A 27,993-nucleotide genomic window follows, 5' to 3' on the forward strand; every position below is an offset into this window, starting at 1 on the left:
ATGTATTTTCTTTTTAGTGTGGTAATTCTGGAGGACTGCTAAACTAGAACAGTGAAAAATGTGGCAATCCCTGCCACAGAGGCTGGGTGGGATGCGGGGGATGGGCGGTGGGATGGATACTGGGATCCGTGGTGGTGCAGAATGGGCACTGGTGGAGGGATGGGTACTTGATCATTGTATAACTGAAACCCAGGCACAAAACTTTGTAAGTCTACAACAGTACCTCATGATGTTTCACTAATAAAAATCAAAAAAAAAGAGAAATGGATAAGCTAGGGGAAAAACGTGGCATTCCTTGGTGTGCTCCTGAAGTTTCATGATATGAAACCTAGATGTCCATTATGCTATCATACCTTCCAGTCTCCATTAGGAGCTCTTATGTTGATTGTGAAAATAACATGCTGTAAAATGAGTGAGGGGAGTAAACATGAACTGAGTTTTTTAAAGTTCATTTCATAAACTTATTAGTCTCGGTGTATTTAACTTAAATACCACCTGTCTACGGAGAGTTTTCCTCTTTTTTGACCCCAATTTTTGAATTTTCTTTCCCTTCTCTTAGTATTACTCACCTTGATAACTCGATTCTGTGATGGGTTGAGCAGACAGAGAGAAATCGATTCCAGAGGAGGAGGCTGGTAGTTGGTTATTTGGGAGCTGGACGTCCTTCAGAACCATAGCCATTTCTCGCGAAGAGTTGCTGTAAGTTTGGGGGGCAAAGCCCTTTTGCCCTGTGTATGACATGGAGTCATAGGACTGTAGGCAAGAAAGGAGAGTTCCCAGAGTGCCTTGATCATAGGAATATACCTGGCTTCCTTCCTGGTAGGGAAGTGACAGGCTTTGGCTCTGATGCGGAACCTGAGAAGGTGTTCTCTCAACAAGACTGGCAGAAAGTGATGGGTATACAGACACCGTGTTGTAGGTATCCAGGGTTCTCTCATAGCGAGCTGCCTTAGACATGGAAGAGACAGCGGTGTCTTGGGCAAGGGCAGTCACAGAAAAGTCTCCCATGGAAGACTTCTCTTCAGCACTTCCTGCAATATCCCATTCCAAAACATTCTGGTAGGAAGCAGCTGAGGTGGCTATATGACTCTGGTGAAATACTCCAGATAGCATTGTTGTGCTGAAATGTTGGAAAATATAGGCACTACCATAAGTGGTTGGAAAGAGGAGCCAGAGGCTGAGGGCAAGAGCCAAGCAGAACTACCAGCTGGAGCAAATACTCTGGAGTAGTTGCAGACACTTCCTGTTAGGGAAGCTGCATCGTTCACCACGGGAAGGGAAAGCTGCAGAGTATGTGCATTTCCCAATACAGATGGATTTTGAAAATTTTCTGTGAGGAACAAGAGGGTGATGAAAAAATCTGTGAGACTAATAATCTCCTGCAATGCTGAGAGGAACAAAATTAACTTAAAATTTAAGCCATCGAGAAGCTTCTAGTACCAACAGTCAACTGAGTTTCCAAAATTCCAGCAATTTGGGGTGATTCAAAGCCTGGAACCTTTTGGCACTTTGTGTATTTGGTATCGTGTTCCCAAAGTGAACACAGAACTTTAGAAGAACCAGGTGATCGTGTCTGTACCTGGATTTCTTGCTTACAGATAGTTTCTCCTTATCCTAGTAATACCTGTGGCTGCTCTCCTATTGACTCATATGTTATTTCCTATAAGGGAAGCTTTTCCAAACTAGGAAGTCTAAGAGAAAGGGTAACAGTCTCTGGACAAGAAGAAACCTGAGGGCCAGAAATGTCAAAGAGACTTCATGTTTTCCAATATATTTTATTGGGCGTAGAAAGGAATACAGTTTGGACCAAGAACTGACAGTGATCTTGGGTTCTTCCTGGCTCTACTCTCTGGAGTGACCCCTTAGAACATTCAGGAGAGTATATGCCGTGACAGAGATTCAACTGGATTGGCTGTGTAGAAGGCAAGTACCTTATCCCTGCCAGTACTATCTCTCTCTGTCCCTTATGAATTTCCAGGTTATGCAACCTAAAGCATGTAGACTTTTGGCCAGGATCCTGCATGATCACTACAAGGCCAGAAGCCGGAAGGAAGATACCTTACATTAATATAGGCATTTGGGGTCTTTACAACTATTACCATTGTAATCATCAGGTTTCCATTTGACTTGTGCAATGAGTATCTGTTACTTACGTTTCACATATGACTTATAATCTTGTTGCTGCATTGAAGGTTACCATGATTTTTGATCCACTTCAAAATTGACTACTTGAGTTTTTCCCAAGAAATATTTTTGGAAGGAAAACTTTATTTAATTTCTGTGTCTTAAGTTGTTTATCTACAATGTAGTTGCTAATAACTCTAAGGATAATAAGGCATACATGAATATAATTTTTCTATTTCATGTGAATTACATAGGAGGAAGTGTAAAGGAAACATCATGAAAAATATGTATCACAGAACTGAAAAAGAAGTATATAGATATTAATGAAATCTGGGCTCTGTAGCAAGCAGCATAGTACAGTAAGTTATGGAGAGCAGACCCAAGAGTAGGCCTTGAATAACAGTGGATGTGATCCCAAACAAAACCAAATAAAACAGTACAAGAAGGTTATTAATTAATTGTTCCACATATACCATATGAGGACAGTATCCTATTTTAGAAAAAAGTGCTAGCCAAAAAACAGAATAGAAGGTGATTTTTGAGTGCACAATTTACCAGTTCATTAAAGAGAAAGGATTTAGCAATAACTACATAACAAAAAGAAAATAGGAATAAACGTGATTGTATTTCATGACAAGAAATATTTTAAATGAGTAAAATACAGAAAGAAACTTCGTAAGTACAAAAAATTATTCTAATCAGTACCTTTGAATATTAACCAGCAAACAGCACCTGTTAAACATAGCATAGGAGTTCACTTTATCACACAAGAAACACAAAAGACCATTTAAAAAGTTATCTGAAAATATTACAAATTTATTTTCAACACCTAGATTAGAATTATCTTTATCAGCCAGGAAAACGTTCTTCTCAATGTTTAATAAATGAGCACCAAAATCCTATAAAATATCTTTAATGTAGGAAAACTCGTAATTCTCAAATATGACAAAAATGTGTAATTAGACATAGAGACTTGATTTTTCTATTTCCTCTTAGGATCTAAAAACAGAAGTTGACTATTATAAAAATACTCTCATGTTAGGAAGAAAAAATCACATGAAACAATATTTGTAAAATGACAAGTAACTTTAACCTGGAACCTACTAACCACACGAATGAATCAAATCTCCTGACTCAAGTTAGAATAAACCATTTTTTTAATTTTAACAGGCCGCGCGTACATGTACTTAAAAACCAGAACGTAATAAAAACCTTGAAGATTTAGTATCTTCAACCCACCCTAGATAAGCACTATTAGCTATTTATGGGAAGCATCATTTCTGAAGCGTGTTTATATTCCAAATTGTCAAGTACCAAGGACTGTGTTCTAAGAGATAATAAGGGGAAAAGCCAGCAAGGATGGCTTTCTCATAAACTGCTTTTCCTACTGGTACCCTATTCAAGGCATAGTATACTTTCTAGTCCTGGCATTTAATGAAGTAAATTGCTTTGACTTGTTCTCAGTGTATTTATCTCAGCATATTTATTATATATTCTTTCTTTATTGATTTTAAATCTTTGGTTCTCTTCAATATTCTGTCCAAACGTTTTCCCCTTCCTTGATAATCACCATCCATATTCTTTCTTTCTTTCTTTCTTTCTTTCTTTCTTTCTTTCTTTCTTTCTTTCTTTCTTTCTTTCCTATTTTATTCTCCCTCATATCCTCTTGGATTCTATTGGTCAATGTTTGTAAAAAGTGATCCCAAACTTTCTTACCTTTGAGGGCTTGCCCCCCTACCGCTCAGCACTCCACACCTTCCCATGCCCCATATTTTCTTATTACCTGGTTTAAATAGAAAACTCAAAGATCAATTATTATTACTGTGTTATAGCACTATATTTAAAATACTGAAGTATAAATACAAGTGGAGGGACCATTACAGAGAAACATGCTAGTATATTTTAACAGTTTTCCACAGCATCTAATTTTTCTGTTTCTGTAAAAATACTGTCTCTGATTTACATTTTTTCAATGGATATAATGTAAAATTCACTATTAAAAGGAAAAAGAAACACAGAGAATCAACACTCATACACATATATGTGTATTTGAGCTCGTAAACATTTCTAAAATATAATGTAATCAATGAGGAAAAGCACTTTGTATATGAGAGAACTAAAGCCAATGTCTAAAATCACACAGCAAATGTCCAAGTCAAGCTAAAATGAGGCTTATAAAATTCTACTTGAATACTTTCTTTCATTACTACATGTTGTTTTTACTTGACTGCTAAGTTTATGGATGATAAATCTAATGAAAAGCGTTGAAATGTATTATTCCTTATCTGCCATGGTTAGAGAAGAGGAAATACCGACGAAAGGTAGACGAGAAGAGGAGACGGTACGAGAGTACGTCTGAACACTGAAGCGGCTTAAGACCACAAGTGTTCAGTACAGAAGACCTGCTCACTGGTGATTGGTCATTGGTCACTCGTCACTTGCCATGATGATTCAAATTTGTTTACAAACAACTGCATGGAACCCCCAAGATTCTACCAGTTGATGGTTGGTTTGGTGGGAGAATGATGTCATAAAGTAGGCAGTTGAAAGGTAGAGCCTAGCCAATCAGGAGGTCAGAATCCCAAGAAGACCGGATTGGATAGGGAGCAGGGTAGAATGAAGCACGCTAGGGAGATGGAATACTACAAGACAGTTATAACAGTTTCACCTTCCTCAGACACTTGTGTTAGAAAATACTCCCATTATACTCAAGAGCTTACATATTTCATTAATAAATCAAGAAAATTACTAAAAAATCGTTTATATTGCACTGTTAAAGAAACAACATTTGTTATTACTAGTATATTTTATATAACGTTTACAGCACAGCGGGTAGGGCATTTGCCTTGCAGGAGGCCAACCCTGATTCCGATTCCTCTGCCCGGCAAGCTACCCAGAGTATCTCGTCCACATAGCAAAAGCCTGGCAAGCTACCCATGACGTATTCTATAGGCCATAACCAGTGGCAACAAGTCTCACAATTTGTTGTAAGATGTTAGTGTTTCCCGCTCGAGCAAATTGATGAACCGCGGGAGGACAGTGCTACAGTGCTATCATTGAAAAAAATGGTGGTTTCTTTCAATATGGCAACACGTACAAGGATAAGTTGTAGATGAATCGAGATGTGTTAAAATGTAAATAAAATGAGAAGAAATAGTAAATGCACAGGTATCTTATTTGTACAAAACAAACAGTTGTTCTCAGTTTAAAACTGTAGAATATAAAGAAAAACATATGCTCATTTGTGTCAAAATTTTACAATCTGAAAGAAAAGTTTAAAATTCAAATTAATGGATCAAAAAACAAGCAAAACCAACAAATACTGGCTATTAATATGATAGGCAAATTATGAATGTTTTTAATAAATTAGTGCTGTGAAATAAATCACTATTTAGCTAGTAAACTTGTATAGAAAAAATAAGCATAAACCATGATCATATAATCTGTATTGAAAGAAGTGTAAATGACTAGTAAACAGAAGAGCAATTTTCTTTTTTTTAATTTTTTTTTGTTTCATTAGTGAAACACCATGAGGTACAGTTGTAGACTTAAAAGTTGTTGTGCTTGGGTTTCAGTTATACAATGATCGGGTACCCATCCCACCACCAGTGCCCATTCTCCACTCCAAACAATCCCAGTATCCCTTCCAACCCCCATCCCCATCCCACCCTGCCTCTTTGGTAGGGCACTGCCTTTTGTTCTATCTGTCCTTTTGGGTGCTGTAGTATGCAGAAGAGACACTGGGTGGCAATCATGTTCCGTCCATAGACTACTTTCAGCAGGCATCTCCCTTCCTGGGCAGATCTTCCCAGCACCCTTTATTGGGTGCTCCCATCTCTATCTGCGCTGCCTTTACCCTTAGAGAGTGCAGCTGGCCTCTAAGCCATGGAGTGAACAACCTGGTATTTATCACAGCTGTTCTTGGGTGTTAGTCTTTTATTTTGTTACCTTATGTTACCCAGATGAATGCGATCTTTCTAGGTCTGTCCCTCTCTTTCTGACTCATTTCGCTTAGCATACTTTTTTCCATGTAGTACCACACAAGAGCAATTTTCAAGCTCACTAGTAGACAAAGAGCACAAATAAAATGAGAAATTAAAATTTCCCCACAAATTACAAATATTTAAAAATTAGGTAATATCTTTTGCTAAAGATGATCAATATATCCTAGATATATCAAAAAATCTAAGAAAAAGTATGCCATGAATGTATAAAATATATGCAGATAATTTATTTGATTGGACCCCAGACTTAGTATAGGGGTTAAAGCAATTACCATGCACACAGTCAACCCAAATTATTGGCTGGCTCCACCAGGAATGACCCTTGAGCACAGAGTCAGAAGTCCAAAGCACCACATACTATGGCCCAAGTACCCCACAAAAACAGAAATATAATTTATCACTTAATGCTATAAAATACAAATTTATTATAAAGTCCATTATAAAATGCATTATATTTTTAAATGTATCAAAAAGTACAGATTTCCATACCACACATAGCACTACTTGCAGACAATGTAAGTAAATACTATTAAAAAAACCATCTTCTTGGTCGATAGCAGACTATCTACTAAATTTGGGGGCTTTCAAAAATTTTATAGGAATTAACACCCTTAACCTCTATGTTACTCAAGAATCAGTTATATGTTTTTCTTTTCTTCCTTTTTTGTGCGGAAGGGAGGGCACCCAGATGTGCTCCTTGCTCACTTTTGACTCTGTATGCAGAGATTACTTCTGGAAGGCTCAGGATTCTGGGGATTGAACTCAGATTCGCTGCATACAAACCCTATACATAGTGCACTAACTATTTGGCCCATATACTTCTTTTTTAAATAACATTTTAATAAAACATTTTAAATAAATTTTTTAAAAAACATTTTTAATGAAACATTTCATTAAAATGTTTAATGTACGGAAATACTGTTTTAATGATTAAAGTAAATTTAAAAATTAGAATAATACTTGGTAAAGCATAGGAACACAGCAGAAATAGATGGTATATATTTTATTTGTAAAATTGTAACTGTAACACATGGTCCTTTTCCATTTCAAGGATGAGATGAATCCATAGAGTAGATTCGTTCACTCACAATGCTATATTCTCTCCTGGATACTTCTTTAAAAATACTTGCCAATGTGCCTTGTTTCTAAACTTTTTTTTTTCTTTTTTCTTTTCTGTTTTTTTTATTTATTTATTTTTTTACAGTTGTAGATTTACAATTTTTTTTGTGCTTGGGTTTCAATTATACAATGATCAGATACCCATCCCTCCACCGGTGCCCGTTTTTCACCACCATGGATAGTATCCCTCCCACCCCCATCCCCCCATCCCCCCCTGACTCTGTGGCAGGACAATCCCCTGTGTTCTCTCTCTCCGTTTGCGTGTTGTGGTCTGCAAAAGAGGCATTGAGTGGCAAACATGTTCAGTCCATAGTCTACTTTCGACATGCATCTGCCCTCCTGGGAGGATCCTCCAAACATCCTTTATTTGGTGCTCCCTTCTCTATCTGAACTGCCCTTTCCTCTAGGATACCCGGCTGGCCTCTAAGTTATGGAGTAATCCTCCTGGTGCTGATCTCAGCTATTCTTGGGTATTAATCTCATACTTTGTTACTTTATATCCCCCAGATGAATGCAATCTTTCTATGTCTATCCCTCTCTTTCTGACTCATTTCGCTTAGCATGATACTTTCCACATTGTACCACTTGTATGTAAATTTCATGACTTCATCTTTTCTAACAGCTACATAGTACTCCATTGTGTAGATGTACCAAAGTTTCTTTAACCAGTCATCTGTTCTTGGGCATTCAGGTTTCTTCCAGTTTCTGGCTATTGTAAAGAGTGCTGCAATGAACAAACAAGTGCAGATGTCACTTCGACTATACATTTTTGCTTCTCTGGGATATATTCCCAGGAGTGGTATTGCTGGGTCAAATGGGAGCTCAATTTCTAATTTTTTGAGAATCGTCCATACTGTTGTCCAGAAGGGCTGAACCAGTGGACATTCCCACCAACAGTGAAGGAGTGTCCCTTTCTCACCACATCCACGCCAGCATTGGTTGCTTTTGTTCTTTTGAATGTGGGCCAGTCTCTGAGGTGTGAGATGGTATCTCATTGTGGTTTTGATCTGCATCTCTCTGATGATTAATGATGTAGAGCATTTTCTCATGTGCTTTTTTGCCATTCGGATTTCTTCTTTGAGAAAGTTTCTGTTCATTTCATTGCCCCATTTTTGGATGGGGTTGGATGTTTTCTTCTTGTGGAGTTTAACCAGTATTTTGTATATCCTGGATATCAACCCCTTGTCAGATGTGTATTCAGCGAATACCCTTTCCCATTCTGTAGACGGTCTTTGTATTTTGGTCACTGTTTCTTTGGAGGTGCAGAAGCTTCTTAGTTTAAGATAGTCCCATTTATCTATCTCTGTTTTCACTTGCTTGGCCAGTGGCGTGGCATCTTTGAAGATACCATTAACTTCAATATCATGGAGGGTTTTGCCAACTTTATTTTCAATGTACCTTATGTTTTCTGGTCTGATGTTGAGGTCTTTAATCCATTTTGATCTTACTTTTGTACATGGTGTTAGGCAGAGTTCTGAGCCTATTTTTTTGCATGTACCGTCCAATGATGCCAACATAATTTATTAAAGAGACTTTCCTTACTCCACTTCACATTACTTGCACCTTTATCAAAGATTAGATGATCATATGATTGAGGGGAGATGTCAGTGTATTCAACCCTGTTCCATTGGTCTGCAGTTCTGCCTTTGTTCCAGTACCATGCTGTTTTAATTATTACTGCTTTGTAGTACAGTTTGAAGTTAGGGAGGTTGATTCCCCCCATTTTCTTTTTCCCAAGAATTGCTTTAGCTATTCGTGGGGGCTTATTGTTCCATATAAATTTCAGGAGTGTTTGCTCCATTTCTTTGAAGAATGTCATGGGTATCCTTATAGGGATTGCATTGAATTTATACAATGCTTTCGGTAGTATTGCCATTTTGACAATGTTAAGTCTCCCGACCCATGAGCAGGGGATATCTTTCCATTTCCTCATGTCCTCTTTTATTTCCTGAAGTAGCGTTTTGTAATTTTCTTTGTACAGGTCCTTTACTTCCTTAGTTAAGCTGATTCCTAGGTACTTGATTTTCTGGGGCACAATTGTGAACGGGATTGTTTTTTTCATGTTGCTTTCTTCTCTCTCACTGTTTGCGTATAGGAAAGCCATGGACTTTTGGGTATTGATTTTATAACCTGCAACTTTACTATATGAGTCTATTGTTTCTAAGAGTTTTTTGGTGGAGGTTATTGGGTTCTCTAAGAGAAGTATCATATCATCTGCGAATAGTGAGAGCTTGATTTCTTCCTTTCCTACCTGAATGCCCTTAATATCTTTTTCCTGCCTAATCGCTATTGCAAGTACTTCCAGTAGTATATTGAACAGAAGTGGAGAGAGTGGGCATCCCTGTCTCATCCCTGATCTTAGAGGGAAGGCTCTCAGTTTTTCCCCATTGAGGATGATGCTTGCTGTAGGCTTGTGGTAGATGGCTTTAATTATGTTGAGGAAGGTCCCCTCTATACCCATTTTGGCTAGGGTTTTCATCATAAAGGGGTGCTGGATCTTGTCAAATGCTTTCTCTGCATCTATTGATATAATCATATGCTTTTTATCTTTTCTTTTGTTGATATGATGGATTATGTTGATTGATTTTCGAATGTTAAACCATCCTTGCATCCCTGGGATGAATCCTACTTGGTCATGGTGTATGATCTTTTTGATGAGTAGTTGGATTCTATTTGCTAGTAGTTTGTTGAGGATCTTTGCATCTGTGTTCATCAGGGATATCGGCCTGTAATTCTCTTTTTTTGTGGTATCTCTGTCTGCTTTTGGTATCAGTGTGATATTTGCTTCGTAGAAACTGTTCGGAAGTGTTTTTGATATTTCAATTTCGTGGAAAAGCTTAAAGAGCATTGGGAGTAAGTCCTCTTTAAAGATTTGGAAGAATTCACTAGTGAATCCATCCGCGCCAGGACTTTTGTGCTTGGGTAGACTTTTTATTACCAGTTCAATTTCCTTGATGGTGATAGGTCTGTTCGGGTATTCCAGGTCTTCTTGGTTCAGCCTTGGGAGTCTGTAGGAGTCTAGGAATTTATCCATTTCCTCGAGGTTTTGATGTTCCGTGGCATAAAGCTTCTCAAAGTACTCCCTGAGGATCCTCTGAATTTCTGTAGTTTCTGTTGTAATGACCCCCTTTTCATTTCTGATTCGGTTTATTAGGGTTTTCTCTCTCCCTTTCTTTGTGAGTTTTGCTAGCGGCTTATCGATCTTGTTAATTTTCTCAAAGAACCAGCTTTTGGTTTCATTGATCTTTTGGATTGTTTTTTGGGTTTCCATCTCATTAATCTCTGCTCTGAGTTTTATTATTTCCTTTCTCCTGTTCGGGTTGTGCTCCTTTTTTTGGTCCTTCTCCAAGCTCTTAAGCTGTGAGGTTAGGTTACTTATGTGTGTTCGCTGCTCCTTCCTGAGGAATGCTTGTAGAGCTATAAACTTTCCTCTTAACACAGCCTTTGCTGTGTCCCATAAGTTTTGGTAACTCGTGTTCTCATTTTCATTCGTTTCTAGGAATCTTTTGATTTCCTCTTTGATTTCCTGTCTAATCCACTCGTTGTTCAATAGTGCACTGTTTAATTTCCAGGTGTTTGATTTAGTTTTCTGTTTTTGTGTGTGATTTACTTCTAATTTCAGCGCATTATGGTCTGAGAAGATTGTTGATACAATCTCTATCTTCTTAATTTTATGGAGGCATGTTTTGTGGCTCAGCATGTGGTCTATCTTGGAGAATGTTCCATGGACGCTTGAGAAGAATGTGTATTCAGCTTTTTGTGGATGAAGTGTCCTATATATATCTACTAAGTCCCTTTCTTCCATTGTTTCCCTCAAATGAAGTATGTCCTTGCTAAGCTTGAGTCTGGTTGATCTATCAAGAGGTGACAAAGCAGTGTTGAAGTCTCCCACTAGTATTGTGTTGCTATTGATGTCTTTTTCCAAATCTATGAGTAGTTGTTTTAAGTACTTTGCTGATCTCTCATTAGGTGCATATACATTTATTATTGTAAGTTCTTCCTGTTGTACAGATCCTTTGATCAATAAGAAATGGCCTTCACTGTCTCTTATGACCTTCCTCACTCTGAAATCGATGTGGTCTGATATAAGGATGGCTACCCCAGCTTTTTTATGGGAGCTGTTTGCCTGTAGGATTGTTTTCCAGCCTTTGACTCTGAGTCTGTGTTTGCTTTGACTATTGAGATGCGTTTCTTGCAGGCAGCAGAATGTTGGGTTCAATTTTCTAAACCATCCTGTCACTCTATGTCTTTTAATTGGTGCATTTAGCCCATTGACATTGAGAGAGATTATTGTTATGGGATTTTGTCCCATTGTTCTGTTAAAATTTGGTTTATTTGAGGGGCCTTTCTTGCCTTAAAGTAGCCCATTTAGTTGTTCTTGTAACCATGGTTTTGAGTCTATGAAGTTCCTGAGCTGTTGTTTGTCTGTGAAACTGTGTGTTGTTCCTTCTATTATGAATGAGAGTCTCGCTGGGTAAAGTATTTTTGGAGAGGCATTTATTTCATTGAGTTTTTTCACTATGTCCCACCACTGTTTGCGGGCCATGAGGGTTTCATCAGAAAAATCAGCTGTGAATTTTAAGGATGCTCCTTTGTAAGAGATTTCTTTCTTTGATCTTGCTGCTTTCAGAATTTTGTCTCTGTCTAAGGTTTTGGTCATTTTGATCAGAATGTGTCTTGGGGTACTTTTATTTGGATTTCTTCTAGCTGGTACCCTTCGGGCCTCCTGAATGTGGTCACAAGTTTTCTTCAGCTATGGAAATGTTGTAGCAATGATTTCTTTGACAGTTTCTTCTTCATCGAGGTTTTCTTCCTGTACCTCTGGGACTCCAATAATTCTTATGTTATCCCTCTTGGCTTCATCACGATCTTCTCTTGCCATCTGTTCCCGAATTGTGAGTCTCTTTTCCATTTTCTGCTCTTTTCTGGAGAGTCTCTGAACTTCATCTTCGAGCTCACTGATTCTGTTCTCAGCAGCTGTTACTCTGCTGCTGAGGCCTTCCACTGAGCTTTTCAATTCGCCTACGAGATTTTTCAGGTCTGATATTTCTGATTGCATTTTCCTCATTTCTGCCTTCAGATCCTCTTGTCTTCTATTGGCATTGCTTTCCATTTTTTTCTTTTAATTCCCTAAGCATCCTAAGTAGCTCCCTCCTGAATTCCTTGTCAGAGAGGTTGTCTAACACTACAGTACTGTTGGTGTCATCTGGGCTAGACTCTTCAATATGAAAGTTTGGTGGGCTTTTTCGTTGCTTTACCATTGTGAGAGGTGTGGTTTAGTCCTTCACGTTCACTGTTACTATTCTGCCTGATATGCAGTGTGAGTTAAGATAGGCTTATGAGTTATTGGCTACTGTGTTTCTAGTGGCTGATCTAAAATAGAGAAGTTTCCATCTAAGAAGATAGCTTATGGTTCCTATGGCATATGTAGTGGGAATATATTTCGCGGCTGCGTTAGCGGCTGCGGCTCCGGAAAGAGTCCCTGGCACTGGGCGAGGAGTTGGGAACGTCTCCTGTTTGGAATTGGAGCCGTTCAGCTTTGTTGCCCAGAACTGGGCCTCCGTGCCCGTCCCACGCAGCTCAGGGGTTGAAAACCGGCTGTCTAGGGGCTGGATCTACGTGCGCATGCCCAGAAAGGGTCCCAGGCCCTTGGAGGCGGGCTGTACCTGTTTGAAATTGGCAATTCTGTTGAATATAGTACTGAAAGTACTTGTAATAGGAGTTATATAAAAAAAAGATATTAAGGGATGTCATGTAGGAAAGGTAGAAATCAGGTTCTCACTGTTCACAGAAGATGTGATACAATATTTAGAGAATTCGATAACCTCTACCAAAAAACTCCTAGAAACAATAGACTTATATGGTAGAGTTGCAGGCTATAAAATCAATACTCAAAAGTCTATGGCTTTTCTATATGCAAATAATGAGGGAGAAGAAAGTGACATGAAGAAAGCAATCCCATTCACAATCATGCCTCAGAAAATCAAGTATCTCAGCATCAGCTTAACTAAGGATGTAAAGGACCTATACAACAGAAAACAAGAGGACACGAAGAAATGGAAACATATTTACTGCTCATGGATTGGGAGAATTAAGATTGTCAAAATGACAATACTCCCCAAAGCATTGTACATATTCAATGTGTTCCCTATAAGGATACTCATAATATTCTTCATAGAAGTTTATCAGTCACTCCAGAAATTCATATGGAACATCAAACGCCCACGAATAGCTAAAGCAATTCTTGGGAAAAAGACGGTGGGAGGCCTCACCTTCTCCAACTTCAAACTCTACTACAAAGCGATAATAATTAAAACAGCACGGTTCTGAAACAAAGGCAGAGCCGCCGACCAATGGAACATCATTGAATATACTGGCACACACCTTCAAATATATGTTCATCTAATCTTTGATAAGGGAGCAAGAAATGTGAAGTGGAGCAAGAAAGACTTCTTTAACAAATGGTGCTGGAAAAACTGGAGAGCTACATGCAATAAAATGGGCTCAGACCTCTACCTAACAGCAAGCACAAAAGTCAGATGAAAATGGGTCAAAGACCTCAACATCAGAACAGAATTCATCAGGTACATTGAAGACAAGGTGGGCAAAACACTCCACGACATTGAAGCTAAAGGTATCTTCAAAGATAACATGCCACTGGCCAAAAAAGTGAAAATAGAGATGAACAAAGGGGACTATCTTAAATTAAGTAGCTTCTGCACCTCAAAAGAAATAGTGACCAGAATACAAAAACAATCTACAGAATGGGAAAGGATATTCACCCAATACCTATGTAATAAGGGGTTGATATCAACGATATACAAGGCACTGGTTGAACTCTACAAGAACAAATCATGCAACCCCATCAGAAAATGGGATGATGAAATGAACAATAACTTTCTCAAAGAAGATACCGAATGCCAAAAGGCACATGAAAAATGCTCTTCATCACTAATCATCAGGGAAATGCAGGTCCAAACAACAAAGAGATATCACCTCACACCACTGAAACTGATCCACATCCAAAAGAGCAAAAGCTACCGGTGTTGCCGTGGATGTGGGGAAAAAGGGACTCTTCTTCACTGCTGGTGGAAATGCGGACAGGTTCAGCCGTTTTGGAAAACAGTATGAACGGTTCTCCAAAAACTAGAAATTGAGCTCCCATTTGACCCAGCAATATCACTCCTGGGAATATAGCCTGGAGAGGCAAAAAAGTACAGCCGAAGTGACATCTGCACTTGTATGTTCATTGCTGCACTGTTCACAATAGCCAAAATCTGGGAAAAAAAACCTAGTGCCCAAGAACAGATGACTTGTTAATGACATTTTGTTTTGTCTACATAGTGGAATACTATGCAGCTGTTAGAAAAGAAGAAATCATGAAATTTGCATAAAGTGGATCAACATAGAAAGTGAAATGAGTCAGAAAGATTCGGACAGACATTGAAAGACTGTACTCATCTGTGGAATATAAAGTAACAGAATGAGAGACTAATACCCAAGAATAGATTGATAAGGACTAGAAGGTTTGCTCCAGGCCTTGGAAGCCGGCATCTCATGCTGGGGGGAAAGGCAGCTCAGATAAGGCCAGAACACCAACTAAAGGGTATTTGGAGGACCCGCTCTGGGTGGGAGATGCATGCCAAAAGTAGACCATAGAGCCATTCTTTCTGCCCCACGGAGATCACGATTTGACCCCCACAAGAGGCTCTCTGGCACGACCACAGCCCCAGAGGCACATGGATCCATTTCGGAACCCAGAGGCTTTTGGCAGAAATGTGACTGAACTATGCATTAAGCTAAGGCACCATTCTCCCTCAGGTGGGAAAGGGTATTTGTCGCTTCTGCCTTTCTCCCCCCTGGCGGCACGATGCCCACCACCTCAGAGATTATTGGACAGCCAGGTATGAGCTAGGGTGACAGGGCAACTACAGCCTGGTGGGATTGGGGGTGAGGGGTGAAACCAGCCCATTCTTCCTGCCACTGGTGGTGGGAAATGTTGACTGGTGGAGCAATGGGTCTTGGAACACTGTATGACTGAAACCTAATCATGAACAGCTTTGTATCTCTTTATGTCATGGTGATTCAGTCAACCACTCAATCAATAAGTAAATAAATAAAAATCAACTCTTTGGGCACAACCATACCTAGAGGGCACTCCAGCTTTATAGTTACATGAATCAAGTATCTTCTTAGTTTAAAATGAGTGTGGTATGAGTCTGTCACTTTCAAACATAAGAATTCTGGTTAATCACCATGGAATGTTTGTTTAATATAATGTTTTCTGAATAAGTTTTATGAGACAAGATCTGTGAATAAAACCTTCAAGTGAAGAAAATAACATTCTATTATTTCTGTCACTTATTCATTTATTCAATTGTTATTATGGAAGATAGGATTCAGGTGAGGAAACAAGAAATCTTTTACTTATAGCATGAAGCTCTAATGTCTGCACTGCAAATTTCTAACATCTTTAGAATGGCTATAATATAGCTAGTTCTGCTTGAGAAATAATTGACTTCTGTCCAATATTCTGAATTTTGCCTTATTGTGTGGCCTGAATAAGTACTTCTATGAATAGAAATTATTAATTATCATTAGAACCCACTTGAATGTTAACAATAGTTGTGATTTATATTTTAATCTAATTACTTTTTCTAAAAGAGACAAATTTGGATGTGGCAGATTGAATCCCATTGAGTCCTGAAGAGGTCAGGGAGTAAATGAAAATTATAGGAAGAATTTGATGAATTGGAGGAGGGGAAGGGCTTAAAGGCCAACATATTTCACCACCTGAATTTAATAAAATTTATTTATTACATTCTCATAATGAATGACAGTCTCACTTGGTACAGTAGTCCAGGTGAAATATAGGACTTTTCTAAGAACACACACACACGGATACATGCACACACACTCTCTCTCTCTCTCTCTCTCTCTCTCTCTCTCTCTCTCTCACTCACACTTGCATGCATGAATTCTTATAAACTCAACATTCTCACACAATAGCACTCACAAACACACACATTTATAATCTCTTCCCACCTTTCCATCCTCCCCTGCAGTCCACACCACCCCTGATCCCTATCTCCAGCTATTTACATGCTACCCACGTACAGTTTTCATCCAAACAATTGCTAAAGAAACAACAAAAGTGTTCATGTGTGTACAGATTTACTCATTTTATTTTGCCTCTTTTATATACCTAAGGCCTTCAACATTTTAAAAATGCAGTACTATTTATTATAGAATATAGCACTGCCACCCCAAATATCTACAAGCTACTAGAGAAAAATAAATGATCAAAGAAGCTACACAACAGTCCTGAATTTTCTTGTTTGGTATCAATTAACCTCTAACAAGTTTTATAATAGTTTTGGGTCCAAAATGCTGCTGCGTGTCAGTATTTCCTGGGGCACTATCTTGAGAATCCAAGTATGGAAACCCTTGCTCATAGCATTGTCACTCCCAGTGTGGGTGTGGGCAGCAGCATTGATGGTACCTGACCACTTTTTTTTTATGCATTGCCTCACTTTTTATTTTTTTAATGCTTATTACTGAAACACCATGAGGTACATTTGTAGACTTACAAATTTTTGTGCTTGGGTTTCAGTTATACAATGATCCAGTACCCATCCCTCAACCAGTGCCCATTCTCCGTCATTTACATATTTTTTTAAATTTTGTTAGTGAAACACCATGAGGTACAGTTAAATATTTACAAATTTTTGTGCTTGGGTTTCAATTGTACAATGATCAAATATCCATCCCTCCACCAGTGCCCATTTTCCACCACCACGGGTCCCAGTGTCCCTCCCACCCCCTATCCCCCCATCCCACCATGCCTTTGTGGCAGGGCATTCCCTTTTGTTCTCTCTCTCCTTTTGGGTGTTGTGGTTTGCAAAAGAGGCATTGACTGGCAATCATGTTGGTCTGTACTCTACTTTGAATGCTTCTCCAATCCTGGGAGGATCCTCCAAATACCCTTTATTTGTTGCTCCTTACTCTATATGAGTCCCTTTCTCCCTAGAATGTGTGGCTGGATTATAAACCATGGAGCAAAACTCCTGGTATTAATCTCACTGGCCACTTTTTGAATGAAAACTGGTGTCTCTGTTCCCATGCCAAACAATTTAAACAAGCATCTGCAATAAAGATTCCCCACTTATTTTGTGAAATGAGGGTCTTTCTTAAGAGCCTTTCAGACTGGAGTGATAGCTCACTGGAACGACTGTGGACTTTGCCTGTAAAAGAAGCATACTCATTTCCTGGCACAACATAGTACCCTCAGCAACACTGGAAGAGACCCTTGAGCCAAAGCAGCACCTGAACATGACTGGATGTGTCCCCAAAGAACCAATAACCATCAGAACATCAAGTTAGAGTAACCGTCAACAATATAGTGCCTCTTTTCTCCATTCATAATACTCAAAATTCTGACTGCAGTATCATTAAGAATACTAAATAGTTCCCATAAATTTTATTCTTCTTCACATATATTTACTCTAAAATAATTTAGATTTCGTTTTAAACTACAGGTAAAAGCAAACTACAGGTAAAAAAGTAAAATTATAACTTTTTCAAAAATTAAAAATAACGCCTATACATAGCCAGGTACGACTCAAAAACAAAATAGCAAGCAAGCAAGCAAGCAAGAAAGAAAGAAATTAAAAATTAAAAACAATGCTGTTTGCAGTGCTAAGGATCAACCACAGATCATCATACAATGGAAGGCAAATGCTATATCAGTGAGTTATAACCCTGTTCTTAAATATTTACAAAAGTTTTATTTGATGTCTCATTACATTTTCTCTTTTTATTAAAAAATGCTTTTTGTAGTAGACCTGATTGCCACCTTACCTCCTACTTCTTGACCTTGGCTTCTCTTGTATATTTTAAGATACATATTATATTTTAATATAAATAAATATATAAAAATAATTATAAAATATTGTTTATTTTAAGATATATATCTTGTATATTATAAGACCCGGTTGTCACCTTATCCTTCCTAAATCCATGTTTCCCTGTGACAGACTTTCCAAGATCATGTATGGCTTGCTTTAACTTGGCATAAAATGGAAACCTTATTTTCTGTATGCTCTCACGGTAGAGGTGATGATGTTTTTGATCCTGGAGAAGTCTTTTCTGGGGAGTTTTCTGGCTGTTTCTACTTGACTTCAAAATATCTAAAGGTAAGTCATCATCTTTTTTTTTTGCATTTTGGGTCACACCTGGCAATGCACAGGGGTTACTCTTGGCTCTGCACTCAGGAATTACTCCTCACGGTGCTTGGGGGACCACACAGGATGCTGGGAATCTAACCTGGGTATGCCGTGTGCAAGGCAAATGTCCTACCTGCTGTACTATAGCTCCAGCTCCCCACCCCCATCCCCATAATTCATCATCTTGAGGGCCTCAGATTTTTACCTTCCATTTAGAAATTTGAAATTTACATTGACACAGTAAATTGAAACCACAAAACCATTGAATGGCATGTTATAATGGTAGCAGCCATGAGCAAACTTTGATAACCCATAAGTTGGCATGAATGAATTCTGTCTCAGAGGCTTCACTTCTGAGGATACCTGTCACTCCCTCCTTTCTGTTATGTATCCCAGGATCAGAATCTACATCAGGCCATCAGTAGAAATTGTCCACCCAAAAGCTAGGCTTCCACTGGAATCAGAATCCTTGATCCATCTAACTTGTAATTTTTCATTCATGACTTGTTGACCTTGTTTCAGTTGGAGGCATCCAGAGCATCAACTCAGCTTTCCAGTAGTTTCCACAAGAAATCCAAATACCTAAGAATGTTATCTTTTCTTACGCCACTGTTAAAGATTTTTTTGAATCCCACGGTAAGATACTATCATTAATGTTATAATATTACTGTTCTCCATAGTGCAGATGTCCCGAAAGATCTCTCTACCCTCCTCACTCCAAGTGCAGACTCCCGTTTATGATGTTCCTGAACATACTTCTAATAGTTTCACTCAGGTTCTCCCCTAAAGTGCACAAGTTAAGTTCATACCACTCCAAGTCCTTATTCCTAAACTGCCAGAGTCGATTTGGTCCTCAAGCTTGTGTTCTCCCTTGAAGAATACCGTGCTTCCTTTCTCCATGTCTCTCTTTACTTGCTTTGTTAAATGTGTGTTGTCTCTTGAACATATATTCCATTCCACCCTACCCCTGTTTCACAAGTTTCTAAGTGTTTTTCAATAAAATCTATTTTGCTTCACTAAACCAAAAATTTTAAAGCACCAGAGCATTGTTAAAACCAATATTTGTATCTTTTAAACCACAAATTTTGAAAATGAAAGGTGGTAAACCAATAGAATATTATCCACTTGTATGAAGTGAAATCTTCTTTTTATTTGAATAAAAATGGATAACATGAGAATATTATGTTTAGTGACATAAACCAGGCAGAGGAAGATAGGCATCATACAAGTTCATGCCTATGTGGCATATGGAGAAAACCAATTAAAAGAATAAAATGAGACAAACGTCTAAAACATTATTTATATTCTATGATTTATAATTCAATTAATAATGGTTTCTCATACACATAATTCCAACATAACACTCCTCATTCTCTCAAAAAATAACCCCTCCCTCTCCCCCAAGCCCCCAAAATCCCTCCCTCCCAATCCCCTGACTCAATTGCTTGGATCAGTTCTCCCCTTCCATTGCCCTTGAACCTTTGTTGCTACCTTGCTGTGTGTCTTTACATCCCATATATGAGAAAAATCTCTCTGTATCTGTTCCTTTCCTTAAGGCTAACTTTTCATGCATGATATCCTCTAGTTTCATCCAATGTTGAAAATTGCATAATTTTGATCTTTTCAAAGCAATAAAAACAAACTTTAGAACTATAAGCCTATTTAGTTACCAGAAGGAAAGTTGTAATCAAAGTGGAAAAATTGAACAGTGGTGAATGACAGAGTAGGCCTTGCAGTGGTGAGTGTAATATGATACATGCATGTTGATTCTGCATAATCCTAAAATTTAAGCAGTTCTATAAAGTAATTTTAAATAACAAAAAAGTATTTAAGTAATTGACATTAATCTATGATTTTGACGTATCTTTTGTGTCAAACTATCAGAAATAAAAATAAAGTGAGATAGAGGTATGGTGTATCACTATACTTTTAAACAAGAGAAGTGATGAAAATTTTTCTGTCTTATGAACTGTCATATAAATTGACTCCAAAATCAAATTTATATACTCAAGGAAAAATAAAAGTCAACTGTAAAATCTTATCACGCCAAAGGTTGTATGTTCACGGGCTCACTGGACGGCACTGTTTCACCGCCTGCGTTCGGTGCTCTTGAGCCACTGTGTGTGGCCTGGATCGGAACAGCTGTTGGCGAAGGGCAGACGGAAGAAAAAACGGGGGCCTGGCCGGTCTATATCAATAGTAGTTTATTCCAATCCTCTTCACTCCTGTCTTTCTCTGCCTCCTTCTCTCCTGGGCCCCAGTCTTGGAAGCTCTCTCCTTCTGGCTCTGACTCTGGATCTCTGGAGCCCGAGCTCTCTCACTTCTGACCCCTTTTCCGAGCTTATGTCTTAGTTTATGTAGCAGTCACATAAGGCGGAGACATAAAGGTGGGTTGAATACTGACGAATCAACAAAAAGAGGTAAAACCACTCCTCCAGAATATTAACTCAAGGATAAAATCTCATCTACAGAGATTATTTCAGATTACTAGGAGATCCACCCAAGGGTGGGATCCCAACGAGGGTTTGTTCTTCCTTCAGTTAGTAATCTACTTCAATAGTTGTAATAAATCTACTTCTAATATTTCTAGCAATGTCATTCTGTATGAGCACAGTAAGAGATATAAATTTAGTTTGGTTCTTCCTGAGAACATCTCACTATACATTTCGCAGTCCTCAGGCCAGGTTAATCTTCCTAGCTCCAGCAGGGTCCTAGTCTCGTCGTTACTTACTTTTGGATCATGACAGCATTTGTCCATGATCATGCCCTCAACTTATAGTTGAGTATCGTGGCTCTTTGGCCTGGCCCATTTCGATGCCAGGGTAGCTCATTGCTTGCCCTGGGTCCATTCAGTCCCTCGTCGGGACCCTGCTCTTGGGGTACTAGGAACTAAGGGCAACTGAGTCAAGAAATCAGATGCCCAGGAGTAAATATTATTCGGAGTCAATCAACTCCCAGGTTACAAAGCATAATATTAACTGTCTTCCTGTGTCCACACAGAAAGGACATTGCTTACAATACAAGTTCAGTGTTCTTAGATGGGTGTGACCTGACAAACCTAAGCTACATGAGGAAGGACAAAAGAGTGTTATCCTACAGTCAACCAACTTAATCTTTTGCCTTCACTCAGGTTCCCATCTACTGATCTCTGGTAGACAAAACAATTTTTATTTTATTTTATTTTTAATTTTTATTAGTGAAACACCATGAGGTACAGTTGTAGATGTACAAATTTTTGTTCTTGGGTTTCGATTATACAATGATCAAATGCCCATTCCTCCGTAATTGCCCATTTTACACCACCATGGATTCCAGTATCCCTCCCACGCACATCCACCCATCCTAACCTGCCTCTATGGCAGGACATTCCCTTTTGTTCTCTCTCTCCTTTTGGGTGTTGTTGTCTGCAAAAGAGGCATTAAGAGGCAATCATGTTCAGTCCATAGTCACAATTTTTATTTTCAAGGGATTTCTTGGCAGAGATTTGGCATTTTTGCTACCAACCAACTCCTTTTGTTCTGCTTTTTTTCTAGAAATATATACTTTTACTAAGACTGACTAGTCATGACACCAAATTGACAAATGTCCCTGTTTTTGCTTCAGTTCTGTTGATTAATTATCATATATTATTTGAGTGGATAGAAAATAACTGCCCAAAATTCTTGGGGTAAAGGAAAATGTTTATTCTTCCCTTAGTTTGGAAAATCCCTGTCACTGGTATAGTGACATTCATCGAAATTTGTAAACACAATGATTAAGAAGAGGTAAACCATGACTGCCACTTCAAGGAAGAATGGGCCTTCAGCAGACATCTTCGTTTGCAGAAGGATAGCTCTGGCCTGGGTGTGGGTAAAACATGAGAGCTGTGAGCTACTGGCAATTAACACATGCTCTGAGGCTATGTGGTGACACTGCTGAGAAATGTGGAGAGCCCTGATTAGGTAGGGTCATGGGGAAGAATGGAATGATGAAAAGAAAGCAGAGCAACAGGACAAGGTGATAGATTCCTTTGTATAAAAGTTTTCATCTCTATTGTAAAAATCTGTGAAAAAGAGAACCAGCTTCTTATCATTCTTTCTGGCAATATATTATACTTAAATAGTGCTTCAGGAAAAAAACGTTCCCCTTGTTAGTTAATATAGCCCGAATATCTGTGAGGTCTTTGAACTCTATGTATACACTGCTGATGACTTAAACCAATCTCTTGGTTTAACCAATCTCACTATTTAACTATCTAAACTGCTATGGTCTCACCATTTAACTCTCTAAACTCTGATGGCTCCAAATCTTCTAAGATCAACTTTCATCTCTTCCATGATATCCAGGCTTTTCTTCCCAACCTTCAACTCTCCCTTTCTTTCTCCATCTCTCTACCAACTATGGTCTCCATGCCAAAATTTGTTAAGACAAGCTTTCTTGAAATATAGACATAAGTTGACTTCTCTTTTTTTAACATTTAGGCAATTTTGATTTACAAAGTCATTTATAATGGAATTTTGTCATACAATATTCCAATTCTAATCACTCCACTAGTGTCTTCATCCCTCGACCAACAAACGACCCATTTCTCCCTGCATTCCCATCGATTTCCTTGACGAACGCATTTTGAAGTTTAACTATTGTACTTTGGGTTCCATACTTACAGTAGTTTTGGCATTGGTGGTTAAGACATACACCTCAACTTTTTCATGCTGGCCTTCCTAGATCAATGCCAAATTATAACATGTAGGTGAAATATATGAGAACAAATCATTAAACTCCAAATTTTTTTTACATTTTTTTCTTTTTATTAGTGAAACACCATGAAGTATAGTTGTAGATTTACAATATTTTGTGCTTGGGTTTCTATTATACAATGATCCAATACCCATCTCTCCAACAGTGCCCATGTTCCGCCACCATGGATATTCCTCCCACCTCCACCTCCACCCCATCCCACCCTGCCTCTGTGGCAGGGCATTCCCTTTTGTTCTCTCTCTCCTTTTGGGTGTTGTGGTCTGCAAAAGAGGCATTGAGAGGCAAATATGTTCAGTCCATAGTCTACTTTCAACATGAATCTCCCCTCCTGGGAGGATCCTCCAAACATACTTTATTTGGTGCTCCCTTGTCTATCTGAGCTGCCCTTTCACCTAGAATGCCCTGCTGGCCTCTAAGCTATGGAGTAATGCTCCTGGTGCTGATCTCATCTATTCTTGGGTATTAATCTCATATTTTGTTACTTTATATCCCCCAGATGAATGCAATCTTTCTATGGCTATCCCTCTCTTTCTAACTCATTTCGCTTAGCATTATACTTTCCATGTTGTACCACTTGTATGTAAATTTTATGACTTCATCTTGCCAGTAACAACAAAGTCTCCAATGGAGACGTTACTGGGCCCGCTCGAGCAAATCGACGATCAACGGGAGGGCCTTTACCTTACCTTACCATCTTTTCTAACAGCTACATAGTACTCCATTGTGTAGATGTACCAAAGTTTCTTTAACCAGGCATCTATTCTTGGGCATTCAGGTTTCCTCCAGATTCTGGCTACTGTAAAGAGTGCTGCAATGAACAAACAAGTGCAGATGTCACTTTGACTATACATTTTTGCCTGTCTGGGATATATTCCCAGGAGTGGTATTGCTGGGTTAAATGGGAGCTCAATTTCTAATTTTTTGAGAATCGTCCATACTGTTTTCCAGAAGGACTGAACCAGTCGGCATTCCCACCAACAGTGAAGGAGTGTCTCTTTCTCACCACATCCTCGCCAGCATTGGTTGCTTTTGTTCTTTTGAATGTGGTGTGAGATGGTATCTCATTGTGGTTTTGATCTGCATCTCCCTGATGATTAATGATGTAGAGCATTTTCTCATGTACTTTTTTTCCGTTCGGATTTCTTCTTTGAGAAAGTTTCTGTTCATTTCATTTCCCCATTTTTTGATAGGGTTGGATGTTTTCTTCTTGTGGAGTTCAACCAGTATTTTGTATATCCTTGATATCAACCCTTTGTCAGATGTGTGTTCGGCGAATATCCTTTCCCATTCTGGAGACTGTTTTTGTATTTGGGTCACTGTTTCTTTGGAGGTGCAGAAGCTTCTTAGTTTAAGATAGTCCCATTTATCTATCTCTGTTTTCACTTGTTCGGCCAGTGGAGTGGCATCCTTGAAAATACCATAAGCCTCAATGTCATGGAGGGTTTTGCCAACTTTGTCTTCAATGTATCTTATGCTGTCTGGTCTGATGTTGAGGTCTTTAATCCATTTTGATCTTACTTTTGTACATGGTGTTAGGCAGAGTTCTGAGCCCTTTTTTGCATATTAAGCTCCAAATTTTTAAAATAATCTTTAAACAATTTTGATCGGAAAGAAAACAGTGTGAACTGGAGGGACAATCCCCTGGTAGCCTGCAAAGTCATTTTACTTTTCCACATTACAAAAGAGGAAATCAGTGATGGAGGTCAGTCATAACGCAAGTTAGCTGACCCTGCTGAGCTGTGGTCAGTAGGGGAGTTTGTGCTCTTCTCTCGTCCCACCAGAAGCCCTAACCTTATTAGTATTGGCTCTTAAGTCCCCATAAAACAAAAAATGTTTTACCACACAGGCACCCATGTAATGAGCCCAGCCAAGGTGATAAAAATAAATTTCAGCTAATTCATAGGTTAAGCATGGTGGTAGAAACTAAATATCGTGTTTTTTTGTATTGAATCAGCACGAGAGACAAATTACAAACCTTTTCAGGATTCAGTTTCAATCATAAGATATTTTAACACCCAACCTCCTCTACTATACAGTTTCATTGCTACTGTCCCCAGTTTCTCTCCCACCACTCCCTCTCCCAACCCCAAACCCCACCTGACAGCCTGCTGTCTCTACACTATGGCAGGCACCTCTTTCTCTCTCTCTCTCTCTCTCTCTCTCTCTCTCTCTCTCTCTCTCAACTTTTGGGCATTATGGATTGTAATACAGATACTGAGAGGTTATCACCTTTGCTCATTTACCTACTTTCAATACTCAGTTCACATCCAGAGTAATCACTTCCAAATATCATTGTCATAGCAGACTTTTTATTCCAAATGCCTGCCTTCAGCAGTTGTGTCAAGTGTCCAAACATTGACAAATTATCCTGGCCTGTGTTTCTGTTATCCTTGGATATTAGTCTCATACTCTGGTTTTTTATAACACAAAAAAAGGTGTAGTCCAATCAGTATATCTTTTCCTTCTGACTGATTTCATTCAGCATGATATTCTTCCTTGTACATCCATTTTTAAGCAAATTTCATGACGTCAGTTTACTAACAACTGCATAGTATTCCACTGTGTAGTTATATCATAGTTCCTTCTGTCTATTGTGAATAGTACTGCAAAGAACATAGAAGTGCAGATGGTATTTCTGTTTTAAACATCATGTTTAATGTAGCTTTCCAGGTTCCATACATACAGAATCCACTTACAAACCCAACTTTTATAATTTTTTAAAATAATATAATTTATTAGGACACTTTCTAAAAAACTGAAGCTATTAACAGAAACTCAGGGAAAACATTCTATAAAAGCAAAATAAATAACCTTAAGAAACGATAACAGCATGTGTTCTTGCTCCTCAAAGATCCTTGATATATTGTCAATATCTTTCTATAGACTTAAAATTCTTCAACTTCAATTCTAAACATTATTTAAAGTTATATTAATTTTAATAGGTGTAATCAGCTTTATAGAATATGTATTCGATTCCTTCATATTTTGCATAAACAAAGTTTAAATTCACCATATCACTGTAGCACTGTCCTCCCATTGTTCATCGATTTGCTCAAGAGAGCACCAGAAACATCTCTATGGTGAGACTTGTTGTTACTGTTCTTGGCATGTCGAATACGTCACAGGTAGCTTTCCAGGCTTTGCAATGTGGGAGGGTTACTCTCAGTAGCTTGCCGGGCTCTCCGAGAGGAGCAGAGGAACGGAACCCAGGTTAGCCGCGTGCAAGGCAAACGTCTTACCCACTGTGCTATCGCTCCAGCCCATATATATATTTATACATATATATGTGTATTTACACACACATACATATCTATAAATTCATCTTACGTGGCCCTTAAGCTCCAACCCAGATTTCTTCCTCCTCCAATTATTTACTACTTCTCTCCCCCTAGTTGGGGCTCAACTAATGTGCCGAGTGCCTTCAGAATGCATTTCTGAGGCCATGATAAAGGCATGCAAAACACATAAATGCAAGGAAGGCACAAAGCATATGTAGATAAATGTTATATGGACACACAATTGAGATGACTAGTTTACAAACTGTATTGGCTTCAAGTACAGTGTTCCTAATCTCAGCAAGTGTGTATTCATACTGCATGCATTGTCAAATATCCAGCTACTGTCCACAACCAACCAACAACACTCCCCCACATTTTTCAGTCATTTACTTCCCCTCTTGTAATCACCGTTCTAATGTCAGAGTGTAAAGGTTTGATTTTGTTTTTGTTTAATTAGTCCATTTGATATTTTTCATTATATTCCAGAAACAAATGAAATATTTTTTAAAAAATAAAGGACAGGAGGTGATATCAGGCAACACATGAAATAGTTGACGTGGTTGAGAATCAGCAAGAGTCTTTCAGGTCAGTGTGAGGAAAGGAACATACAGTTTTCCTTCTCAGCATATTTCCAAAGGACTGGATTGGAGCAGGGTACATGCTGGGAAGAACCGCAGGACAGTCTCAGTGTCTTGAACATATAGGGGCCTATTTTCTTCTTTGAAATTGTAATGGTATTGACCTCCATTGCAAACCACAACACCCTAAAGGAAAGAGAAAGCAAAAGGGATGCCCTGAGGTGGGGCTGGTTGGGAGAGATGGGGTGTGGGAGGGTAACTGGGTTCATTGGTGGTGGAGAATAGGCACTGGTGGAGGGATGGGTACTTGATAATTGTATAACTGAAACCCAAGCACAAAGGTATGTAAGTCTACAACTGTACCTCATGGTGTTTCACTAATAAAAATAAATAAAAATTAAAAAATTAATAGTGCCATCAGCTGGTATAAAAAAAGAAAATGTAATGGTGTTGACTAGATTATATCAAGATCATTTTTAGCTATAGGTTTCGATGATTCATCCTTGATTCACTGATTGATACTTTGAAATTTCCCAGTTCATTCTCCTTCAGAGAAGTCATTTATTTTTCCTAGTATTGATGTGTTCAGGGAATTTGTCACAAAATTCTTTATATAAAGTATATTGAGGGACTCAATGATAATGTTCTTATTACAATTTTGCAAAGAATTAAAAAAATATACTTTTAAAAGATTTTCTTGGTTCTATATATAAAAGCTAAAGTACAACAATTAAGCTAAACTCAATATTTTCTAAAGTTGTTACATTAGTATTTGAAAAGAAATTTTAAAAGATTCTGGGAGATGGGATGGGAAAAAGTCATTGATACTTAAAGATGAGTAGAAGTCTTTGGGTGAGTGGGGCAGGGGAGTGTCTAGGAAAGTTGAGATCACACTCAGCTATGTGATCTAATCTCTATATATCTAATC

Source organism: Sorex fumeus, unplaced genomic scaffold (assembly GCF_029834395.1).
Source record: "Sorex fumeus unplaced genomic scaffold, SorFum_2.1 ptg000061l, whole genome shotgun sequence".
NCBI lineage: Eukaryota > Metazoa > Chordata > Mammalia > Eulipotyphla > Soricidae > Sorex > Sorex fumeus.